The 12,638-nt window shown below is 38.5% G+C and overlaps 1 long non-coding RNA gene across 1 annotated transcript; it reads right to left on the bottom strand.

Annotated features, from left to right (window-relative positions):
- Positions 1–8,278: 8,278 nt before the first annotated feature.
- Positions 8,279–10,702, bottom strand: LOC133663197 (uncharacterized). Its single transcript, XR_009828256.1, has 3 exons — positions 10,274–10,702; positions 9,264–9,463; positions 8,279–8,873 (listed from the first exon to the last, which is right to left on the bottom strand). It is a non-coding gene; the product is annotated as an uncharacterized LOC133663197 (long non-coding RNA).
- Between the last annotated feature and the right edge of the window lie 1,936 nt (positions 10,703–12,638).

Raw genomic sequence — 12,638 nt, forward strand, 5'->3', positions numbered from 1 at the left:
ACGCTTCATCTCGATAGCGGCCTGGCACGGCCATTTGTCTGAGATAAGTGGAGCGAACAGGAACCGGGGAAATGTCACGGGAGGCATCCAATGATTGCCTCCACTTTACAGTTGTCATTAAACAGAGCAAAGGTTTCTTTTCTCCTCCGTGGCAGCATTGAGAAGTTTATTAATCTATCCAGAATAGTAGGGGGCGGTGAGTTATTAGAACTATGAAAAGTCCCAAAGGCAGGGGGAAGGGAAACGGTGGCGAGTAATTGTGTGATGAGGGACTTATATTCGCAGTCATTGTTCAGGCAAATAAACATTCTTGCTCCACTCCTTTGGCTGACCCCCAAAACCTGCAGCAAGGGATATTACATCCAAATAACACATATTTACCAATTAGTTAGGGTATTTTTTTTTTTTAAATAAAAAATGACAAATGCAATGCAGTAAGGAAGGCTTTACGTCTAATCTGAGGTCTCTGTGGTTGCTCAGTACAATATGGCGACAAGAACCATGCAATCCTTATGCAAGACAAGAACACGTGTGTTTATCTTTTTTAAGCATTTTAAGACGTAAATAAATGCTAGCAAAAGTCAGCTAACAATGGAGGTAATGGGATTCGCTCAGTTCCGCCTATAAAGCGCTCTAAAAACATTCAAAAACCTCTATCAACGTTTAATATGCTATAAGTATATATGTAATGTAGTAACAGGCACATTTATAATAACATGTAATATTTATGTATTTTGGTCATTTTAAGTGTACGGCAGGACCTTAATTTCACATAACATTTACTATTTCCTTAAGCAACAACAACCACTACTTATCATTACACACATCATGAGAGCCATCAAAGACTACTTTGGGACAAATGATGATCCAGAACCTTATATTTTTAGCCTACATATAAGGACAATGAGCTACAGATTTTAGAAGCTCGGTGATAAGCAGATCTAATCAATTAGCAGCATTGCTAAGTGCTAAACAAGAAATACCCAAATTACGAACATAATAAAACAATCACTTTTGTCTGCTCTCACTGGGATACCGACTGATGGGAGGTGTACATCTTCCTGTTTGGATGCAGAATTAATCCTAATCATCATGTAAGTAAAAAAAAAAGAAAAAACAACAACAAAATAAAAACGAAACAAGCGTATTTTTGTGTTTTTCTTGCCATCTCCAGTTGAAATGTCAAAATTGACCAACTTCTCGGATGTTTTTTGAGAGCTTTATGGGGGCCATGGAGTACTCCCTTTAGATGCATTGTTAGCCACCTATACTTGCCGTATATTACAAATTAGAATGCATAAAAAAGAAAGACATATGTATTCTTGTTTTACATAGGGATAGTGAATGATTGACAAATTGTCATAAAAAAGTGCAGTCCCCCACTAACTCCACAGCACGAACAGTAATCACCATCTTCATGCTCAACATTAGGTCTAATCACACTTAATGCAAATCACTGATTTAATGGGGAAACTATTTAAAACCCGCAAAGAAATTGAAAGTTTACTAGTTTCCCAAAACAGTGTTTCACCTACAGCTATTACTAAGTAGGCCCAATTGTATAACGCAACTACTTGCAGGGAAATGCTAGTAACTATCTCATGTTCTATACATAGTGATATTACATGACTGTAATTGAAACCAAAAGGTAAAATCACTTACCTCAGTTGTCGGGAAAAATTAGGTTTAATGTTAAAATTTCCGTGTAACAACCCGGACGATTGAAGTGGTTTTGAAAGTTTAATTAGCAAGATTCACAACAAGGTTTGTTATTGAGGATGCTACACATGAGCCGTTAACCAAATCATAATACTGAATGCATCACAAAGAAGATTTACACTTACAATGTATTGACCATAAAACTCAGTAATTTATGGAGCTATTAAAATGGCATATTCAGACAAATACATGGTGTTTAAAGAAACTCAGAAGCTAACGAATTGGAGACAAAAATGAGTAAATTATGTTAATAGAATCTCCAATCTGTGTTTGTAAGCGTGGGCCAGGAGAAGGTCCACATCAGAAATGTACGTCCTGGACACTAATGCTGTGTGTCTCCCACCATAGGGTTTTCTTAATTACATTAACCAAATGCCTTCTGCAGTGTGTGTGTAATGTCATGGTTAACTGAACATCCCTGTAGCTGCGACCCCCCCACGCTCTACATGCTTTTCTACGGTGAAATATTCATGTTGAAAGCCACTCTTCTACTTCCTCTCTTCAACATTTTAAAGTTGTTTGGGCAATGTTACTGTTGTCTGACACAACCTACTAATAGTTACTGCTTGTTTTAACTGCATTAAATAGTGTAAATCCGGAGCCAAAGTTTTAACAAGGGATCTTTCCGTCAGTTTTGGGCTGAAATCAATCATGTTGAATATTAATACTTTCATTAAAAGTCTTTCAACTAGTTTTATCTTTTATGAATTTAAAAAGAGACATCTTCCAAGGGGGAAGGTAAAAAAGGACACCTTTGCATTTGGTTATGTCTGCAGGACGCACTGATTTGAATTGACCAGGCAGTACTAATTTAAATACATTAAGTATTCATTAATTGAATAAAGAGCCTAGTTAGCCTCGGGGCCCTTTTATAAACTAGGGTGTACTATTTATGCAAAACACCAATGTGCCATGTGCTGGCTTATTATGCTAATTACGAATGGCAAAATATATGTTTCTCCTGCCCACGACCGAGGATTAGGCATGGCAGTGTCAGCAAGTTGTTTGGAGGCTACGGACTATGCTTCTTCATATTACAGCATGTTGAGATGCCAAAGAGTAATGTGATTCTTCTGCCAGTACATATGATAACACCAACTGTCCAAAGCAAACTCTTTTAATGACTCGCCGAAAACCCTTTAAAAGATGCAATTCTACAAAATTGGAGCACATTCTTTTTTTTATTGGGTCCAATGCCACTATTGAAATTGCAATATTGTTATACAACTATAGATGGAATGTACTTTATTCAAACACTACGTTACAGGAGTAATGGCCCACGAGATTGTTAAAATGGGCCTGAACAATTTTAGCAATTTTATCGATTAATTTTAGTTTGTTGCGGACGATTTAAAAATGTCTATTTTTTTCTACTCTTGCTGCAGTAACAGTTTTCACCCAGGACCTTTGAAAGCATCTTGTTTCCATACACAAAATGTCCCTCAAGTGCTAGCAACATTGGCACTGACTTCATAGTTCTGGATCTAAAAATAAAGTAGACAGGTAAAATTTGTCAGGCTTGGTCAAAAATGGCACTCAGATGCAGAGTAGGGAACAATCCGGCAGGCTTTTATTTTGAAAGTTTCTTTTCAACTCCAGAGTCAGGGCAAATCAACCTGACTAGTCGGCGAAAAAAGGTTCCCCAAAAAGGAACAACCGAAAATCACTCCGAAAGGAGGAAACACAAAAACAATAACAAACTATACTTGGTGCAGGATCTAATCTATGAAATTTATCATAAACAAAAAACTTTCCAAAAGGAGGGAGAAACAATGGCTATAAAACTTCTACACTGTCTCTTATCTAAAAAAGGTTAACAAAAGGTGTCACTCCAAAAATTGAGGAAAAGGAAGAATTGTAAGAAAAAACTGAAAACTCACCACTTCGGCTGCAAAACTAAATAACCAAAATCACCCTGCTGAGGAGGAGAAAAAGAAAACTCAAAATATCAACAAGGGAATTCATGATCAAGATATTCAAACAAGAGACGAGGCCGGGCTTGGACAGGAGGCTAGAGAGGCACGAACAAACGAGACAATCTGGCACAGAACAAAGGGAGGCGTGGGCTTATAAGACACATGAGGGTAATGGGGAACAGGTGGAAACAATCAGGGATCAGGGATGACGTCAGACTGATGACACAAAAAGAAGGGTGACCTGAAATGAGAGGAGAGTAACTTTTCAAACTAAAACATGCAATTCACAAGACAGAAAAAACCAAGACAAGACATCCCTCACCAAGACATCCCTCACCAAATTATACACTAAGTAGACACAGTAGTGATTTTAATCTTGTTTTCCAACAAGTTTCAGGTCATTTTGGAACACACACTTTTGGCTCCAAAAAGTGGGCAGGACTGCATAAGCCTGCTGACGTCACCTACAGACGACTGGAGGCAATTTCATATTGCGTAGTACAGTATGTGTTTTGGTAGCATCTTCATCCCGAAACACATCCTGATATTTTTTGCGCAGAAGCTGAATGAATGAGCAAGTATTCCTGCCAGAGCATTGTTGCAGGTTGTAGAAATACAATAAAGAAGCGGTCAGGCTGCATACATTTGTAAATGTTGGGAATATGAGCAAAGTATGGACATCTCCAGTCAAATTGACTTGCGCATAATAGAACGAACAAAGCCAAAGGAGTGTAATTTGCAGCACTCTTCGTAATGATGCTGACTTCGAAGGAGAAGAGTTTTGGTCTGAGTTTGGATGACTTTTTTTAAATTCTCAAGTCAAATACGATCCTGAAAATCAGGAGCATCCTCAAGTGGAGACCCTGCAGAAAAGTGAGGAAAGACGAGCAGACCCGGCGTTCAAAAACGAGAGAAAAAGAAGGTAAGCGTCTACTTTGCGTCCTTTTCTACTGATACTTTTCTCCAGATGATTGAGGAGATGCTGAAAGAGCTTGAAGAAACACAGGCTATGGTGTCAATGGAAGAGGAGCTGAAAGAGCAGGGAAGTGCAGAAATACATACAGTATGCAGTTATGAAAGAACACCAGAACTATCTCTTTTCCACCGCAGGAACTTCCCCATTTACTCTGGTAAATAAAGTTACCTCTGTTTTTCCACTAAAAACTACCTGGGTAGATTTAGTGCCACATGAACAATTTTAAACCCTAGCAGCAAAGTGGGACTTTCGAAAAGTTACAGGAATTTTAGAGGGTGTGGGCTGTGCTGCCGATCGCTGATTGGTTGAACACAGTTGGGGGTGTCTTAAAACTTGTTCCTAAACACATGTCCCCCATTACACTATGCAAGAACGACTTGTTTATGTCTTATATTCTTGTGTATTTTTATTACAAAATACTTGACTTTTTAAATTTTAAATTCGAAAAACAAATCAGCAGCGTCGTACAAAAAAGCTTTTATCAATTACGCCAAATAGCGAAAGTGAAACCGCTTCTATCAGGACATGATCTCGAGAAATTAATCCACGCCTTTATCTCGACTCGTTTAGACTACTGCAATGCCCTGTATGTAGGCATTAGCCAGGCCTCCCTCACCCGCCTGCAGCTCATGCAGAACTCTGCTGCTCGTCTGCTAACACAGACCCTCAGACGTGAGCACATCACCCCTATATTAGCGTCCCTTCACTGGCTCCCTGTGCGTTACAGAATCAATTTTAAACTCCTTTTATTTGTTTTTAAATGTCTAAACAACCTCGCGCCAACATATCTCTCCGACCTCCTTCAGCCTTACTGCCCCACCCGATCCCTAAGATCAGCCGATCAGCTGCTACTGACGGTCCCGGACACAAGGCTGAAGCTTAGAGGTGACAGAGCTTTTGCCGCTGCTGCTCCCAAGCTCTGGAACGACCTACCTCTTAGTGTTAGACAAGCCTCCTCTCTTCCTATTTTTAAATCTCTCTTAAAAACATACTTTTATTCCATGGCTTTTAACACTGAGTGATACCCATCCTGCAATGGCGCCCCATAATACACCTGCTGTTAACCTGTTTTTATGTTTTTATATTTTATTTATTTATTTATTTTTTATCGTGTTCTGTTTGTGTTGTGTTGTGTTTGCTCGGTTCTCGTATTATTTTTAACCTGCCCATTGTACAGCACTTTGGCTACCCCTGTGGTCAATTTTAAATGTGCTTTATAAATAAAGTTGATTTGATTTGATTTGATTTGATTTGACAACAGGGGGTAAAATTATTGAAAGGAACTTTCCACTTGCAGGAACTTTTGTGGGGCATCTGTTTGCTAAAGAACGCTGATCCAAATCCAAATTCCAATCCGGCTTCAGAACTAACCACTCCACTGACACATGCCTTTTCTATCTGACCGACCACATCAAACATGAGGTGGACGCGGGCAAATACTGCGGCATGGTCATGCTGGACCTTCAGAAGGCCTTTGACACCGTTAACCACGCTATACTATTGGATAAGCTCAGAGCAATCGGATTTAACAAAACCTCATGGAGCTGGATGCAATCTTACTTGGAGGGGAGGGAGCAGGTGGTAGAGGTGAACGGCACCGTGTCCCCCCCCCCCTCTCTCGGTGAGCTGTGGAGTCCCCCAAGGCAGTATATTGGGACTTTTACTGTTCCTAATATACATAAATGACATGTCATCGGCATGCGACTTTGAATTGTTTTTGTTTGCGGATGACTCTGCCCTGCTGGTATCCGACAAGGACAAGTCACAGGTGGAGAAAATCCTCAGTGCTGAGCTCTGTAGAACTTGCACCTGGCTCGCTGACAACAAGCTATCCATACACTTGGGTAAAACGGAATCCATCCTGTTTGGGTCCCACATCAACCTTAAGAAAGTCAATGACTTCACCATAAAAGTGGGTGACATTGTTATCACCAGGAAAGATGAGGTCACCTATCTAGGTTCCATTCTAGAGGCTAACCTTTTCTGTGATAAAATGGCAACCAAGGTAATCAGAAAGGTTAACCAACGAACGAGATTTCTCTACAGAATCTCCTCTCTGGTCAACAAAAGCACCATGAGGATTCTGGCGGGAACTCTCGTTCAACCCTTTTTCGATTACGCATGCACCTCCTGGTACCCTAGCACCTCCAAAACCCTCAAATCTAAACTCCAAACATCTCAGAACAAGCTAGTCAGGTTACTTCTAGACCTCCACCCCAGATCCCACCTCACTCCTACCCACTTCTCTAAAGTGGGCTGGCTCAAGGTGGAGGACAGAGTTAAACAACTTGCACTGAGCCTAGTCTATAAAATCCACTACACCTCCCTGATACCGAAGTACATGTCAAACTACTTCCATAACGTAAATGACTGCCATAACCACAACACCAGGGGGACCTCCACTAACCATGTTAAACCCAGATTCCGAACTAACAAAGGTCTTAACTCATTCTCTTTCTATGCCACATCAATGCGGAATGCGCTCCCAACAGGTGTAAAAGAAAGGGCATCTCTATCCTCCTTCAAAACCGCAATAAAAGTTCACCTCCAGGCAGCTACAACCCTAAACTAACACCCTCCCCGGATTGCTAATAATCAAATGTAAACAATCAAATGCAGATACTTTTTCTTATGCCTTCTGATCTCCCTCTCTCTCTCTCTCTCTCTCTCTCTCTCTCTCTCTCTCTCTCTCTCTGTCTGTCTCTCTCTCTCTCTGTCTCTCTCTCTCTCTCTATGTCCACTACTTGCTGTTTATATCCTACCCCCCCCCCCCCCTCCTCACCCCTGATTGTAAATAATGTAAATAATTCAATGTGATTATCTTGTGTGATGACTGTATTATGATGATAGTATACATCTGTATCATGAATCAATTTAAGTGGACCCCGACTTAAACAAGTTGAAAAACTTATTCGGGTGTTACCATTTAGTGGTCAATTGTACGGAATATGTACTTCACTGTGCAACCTACTAATAAAAGTCTCAATCAATCAATCAAAGATCAGTCGTACTATCTTGCAGTGTTTTTACTCAGCCCTTTAAACTATATGCAGTTTAATACTGTTGTTGTTTTTTTTACAAACTTAATTTCAACACACAAATCTACAAGAAGTGGGCGGACTCTCTTAAACGTATTATAGAGGAGCATGAAGTATTTAGCCGGACTCAAAGTGCCGACCTCAGCTGCTTACTATTCTAAGACTTTGTTAGATAAATGTGAAATAAAGGAGGCGGTACACGAGTGGAACGAAAGTAAATCCCATCAAATATTTACTTTTTACTTTGTTACATGTTGTACAAATAGTCATTAGGCCCTTTTCCAGCAAAAGTTTAAGAATCTTTGGTTCCTGGAACCTCTGGTTCCTGGATCTATAGGTTCCTGTAGAAGTGTGTGTTTTGTGTTTCCACCACCTTTGACAGTTCAGGGTAGTTTATAGAAATCAGGCTGATGACATATGGAGGAGTGGTTTACTATATTTCTATACTGATACCATGGAAATAAACAGACAATATTAGGTTACTAGTGTTGGCGCTAGGAATTTTCAAAATGGGGGTCCTCATCAAGTCATAAAAATGGGGTCCCACAGTAAATTTTTGGGGTCCCACTTTTTGGTAACCGTTTTGAAAACAAATGATAAATGTATGCATTATCCTGTTGTATCTCACATTCTATATTGTGTTTTGGAAAAAGGTTGTCATAGACGTTACTTAATTCATTAAAGAAATCACACAAAAGAAAACACATTTTTATGCATATATAAATGTATTCAGTTATAAACATTCATTCACTTTCTTCTTTCCCTCATGGATCAAAACTTTGACGCTGCCGCCCAAAAATCAAATTTCTCTGGCTGACGAGGACCATTAATCGCAACCATCAGCAGCTGATTCTCCTTTTAGGAGTTAACCTATTTCTCCTTTTGTTTTTCACAATGTTTTGGGCACTGAACCCTCTTTCACACGACACAAAATGCAATGGAACGTAGATGAAAAATTCAGCCATCAATGCAAAAGTCAGGATAATAATCCCTGAAATTGACAACGAGTTCCTCTACAAAGCCAGGCAAGGTCAATTGAGCAGAGGTTCTTGCATGGCCATAAAGTCATGCACAGCCCATTCTTCCTGGAACTCTGCAGCTTCTGGCAGATGTTGCGCAACTGTTGCTAGCGTGTCCTGCCCCCAAGTGGCAACGTCCTGAGGTGATAGTGCCTTCAGGTGTTTTGGATTCAGCAGAAGATCAAGTCTTTCAGGAAGGACACAGCTGAAAGAAAAAAGTCAAATGGAACCAAGTCAATTGTCAGTGAATCTAATATTGATTTATACACTTTGATGATGATTGTAAGCGTTATTTATGAACTTGAATCTAATATTTATTTGCTACTCTTTGATGATGATTGAAAGCGTTATCTATAAAGAGTCAATTAGGTAACAATTACTGAGAATTATATTCAACTTGCTTGCCTAACATCAGCCCATGGTTTTATACTATTGATACAGTTTACATTGTAATATTTAATTAATTGGATTTTCCAAATGCATCCGACTAGACTTGAACCCTATTCAACTGTGTGAGTTGGGGATTCTAACCACTGGTTTAGAACTACCAGGCTGACAATGAGGATGGTAATAATATTGATTAATTATTTCGTACCAGAGTCAGGAATCTCTTATCCAGGTTGGAGAGAATTTATTTGATGAATCCTGTTCACTCTTCTTCAACTCCACATTCATCCACCTAATCTTGCCATCCTCAACTGGCACTTCCTGCAGTTTCTTAGATCTTGCCACCGCGTCCACACTGGACTGCACGGCAGTCAATGTATCCCTTGTCACTCCCAAACTATGGGAAGCCTGTGAAGTAAAGCAAAAAAAAAGAATCCAAAGTTAAGCTAAGGAAAAATGTCAAACTTTCAATGGTGAAAAAATCAAACAACACATTTCTATATTTTTTATATTTGTTGTAGAGAACTACATTGCTGTTATTGTACATACCTGTTTTATATTAGTTGTATTCTACAAACTAATCAAGTCGCCATAAAACATTGTGAGAAAGAGGAAACAGAAATACACAAAAGTGATTACGTCACACTTGTATAAGAAATATCTCAGTATGTAACTTGAGTGAACAATATTTGGTAATATTTACAACAATACCTTATCAAAATCTTAGTTTTCTGCTTGAAAAACTTTGCTCAGCTTAGTGAAAAATGGCAAGATGTCCAGCAGCATACACGTAAGGGCCACAAAGTTGAATGTCTCAACACGCTTGCTTAGGCCATTAGCTGTCCCATTGTTCAGATGCACTGCATCCTCTCCTAATGCAGCTACTAGTGCTGGCCAGCACTTTCCAGTCGCCTCCCCTGCTTCATGAAGTGAGAACCAGAATGAGGTTCCTCAAGGAACCTCATTCTGTGCGGTGCTCACTCAATAAAATGTCCTCAATTTCTCGAAGCTTATTTACCTGGCAGAATATATGTAAAAAAATATATTATTTAATCACTTAAGCATTTATATTTCATGTATTTGTGTGGTAGTCATCCCGGCAGTTATGTACATATTAAGCATTACATTTAATGTAATACAGAAACACCAGTTTTATGTTTTTTATTCTTATAAATGTATTTTTGTAACGTAAGCTAGAAATGTAAATGTTCCACTCACCTCACAGGAGAGTTGTTGTAGTAGTTGAATATTTGGGAAAGGTCCAGTTGATACTTTTTCAGTGCCTCAACCTTATTTGCACTCTGGGATACAGCTCGTGCCAATCTGTGTGCATGGCAATGCACATGCAATAACATCTTACAATGCTGTGATAGCTGGACACCTGTTATAAATAATTTGAAGTAGTTAGTAAAATATATATATCCGAACTATGAAACTTTATTTTACCTAAAGTGGTAATCGATATATAATAAGTTTAAAAAAAAAAAAAAAACTACAAGTTAAGAAGATTCAACCTTGCACAAAAACAACTTTACAACAAATCTAAGTAAAAATTAAAACACTAGAAAGCAACATGCTTTAATAAAAAAAGCACAGACATACATACCAACACCATTCTTTTTTCCCCATCATGACTGCTGCTCCATCACTACCCAAGCTGACAACTTGTTTAGGGTCAATGCTCCAATCTTCAAAAAAACTCAGCAGTGCTTCAAGAATTGTGTTAGCTTTTCCGTCCACTACCTGTCGATTCTGCGCAAAGATGAGCATGGGCTTTCCGTTCACTACAATCTGGAATAATTAAGACTACTTCAATGTATGTCTGTTACCTTATTTTTTTCTGTATTTGTATTTAATAAGTTGTAGGTGTATTTATTTCAGTATAAAAGTGTAAAAAGTTTTTTTTTGCTTCGGTCATGAAATGATGATAATCGTGTGCCAGGGCATACATGCATATGACATATGGAATTGTTTATTGTCTCCTGTATGTAGATCATCAGTCGTTTAAAAACCGCCACATCGACACTTTCATCGCAAATAATGCCAACAAACTTAGAATTTTGCAAGTTAGTTTTAATGTCATTTAATACAGTGGCACTCAATGCCTCTAGCATTTCATCTCTGGCTTCGTGATGGCCATAAACTGCCGGTATGCTGGCACCAATGGACTTTTGCAGCCCAATCAGGATTGGGAACTTCCACAAGGGGAGGTTCTCTTTGGCCAACTAATACACAGTCCGCAGCTGGCTAATAACACTGTCTTTACTTGTCTGTTCTCTGCTCTTTTCAGAGCGCCAAAAAAGCTGGTCGACTGCTTCCCAGCCGATTCGGCCAATTTGTGATCTGATGTTTCTTGGTGCCTGGTGAGGCTAGAGCAGGGGTCACCAACGCGGTGCCCGCGGGCACCAGGTCGCCCGTAAGGACCAGATGAGTCGCCCGCGGGCCTGTTCTAAAAATAAATAAATAAATAAATTTAAAAAAAATGTAAAAAAAAAAAAAAAAAAAAATTTTTTTAAATTTTTTTAATTAAATCTACATAGAAAAAACACAATATACACTTTCAATCAGTGCATCAACCCAAACAACCTCCCCCATGCACACTCATCCACACCCACTCACACAAAAGGGGTTATTTCTTTCTGCTACCAATATTCTGGTTCCCACAACATAGACAACACATCTGCAAGGGACACAGTCCCTGAAGCACACATGATTGTATAAGCTGCTGGTCCACTAACATTTTCATTAATTACTATTTTTTATGTAATTATTTTTATATTGTTTTACTTTCTTTTTTATCCAAGAAAATGTTTTTTATTTATTTATCTTATTTTATTTTATTTTTTAAAAAAAGGGCCTTATCTTCAACAGACCAGGTTGTCAATGAAATTAGATTTGTTAAAAGGGTTTTTTAAACCAGGCCCAGTCCAGATAATGTCCAAGTCGGACTCAGCAGCACACACCTTCCTTCATGTACACAGAAAAAAATTAGGGAACACAACAGATTGCATATAATTTATAAACAAAATTACATTTTCAAAATAAGCATTTATGTACAGTCCAGATTATGTCCAGGTCACTCAAATTAGGGAACACAACAACAGATATCATATAATCTATAAACATAATTATACTTTCAAAATAAGCCTTTGAGGACTTCTCATCTTTTTTTTAATGTTTTTTGGCATCATTATCGTTTTCAACCATGTAACTTTCTAAAGTTAGAAAATACTGAATAAATGTTTTAAAGAAAGTAATACTAAGTGAATATCTGTTTTTGGCCTTAAAAATAAACATTTTACCGAGTACTATAATTAAATTGACTAAATCATGATTGTCAATTAACTCTCCTAAAATAACAGAAACCACATTAAGCTTCATAAACAAACCAATCCTTAAACACATTTTTTCAACTTCCACCCAAAACAAAGACACAATATGACAATACCAAAACAAATGCAGGGTGGATTCAGGCTCCTGACAACAAAATCGGCAATCATCTGACTCTGTCATATTCCATAATTTTAACATTTTCCCTGTGGGTAAGAAGTTATAAATAATTTTAATTTGAAAATAACGATTT

Source organism: Entelurus aequoreus, linkage group LG02 (genome assembly GCF_033978785.1).
Source record: "Entelurus aequoreus isolate RoL-2023_Sb linkage group LG02, RoL_Eaeq_v1.1, whole genome shotgun sequence".
NCBI classification, from domain to species: Eukaryota; Metazoa; Chordata; class Actinopteri; order Syngnathiformes; family Syngnathidae; genus Entelurus; species Entelurus aequoreus.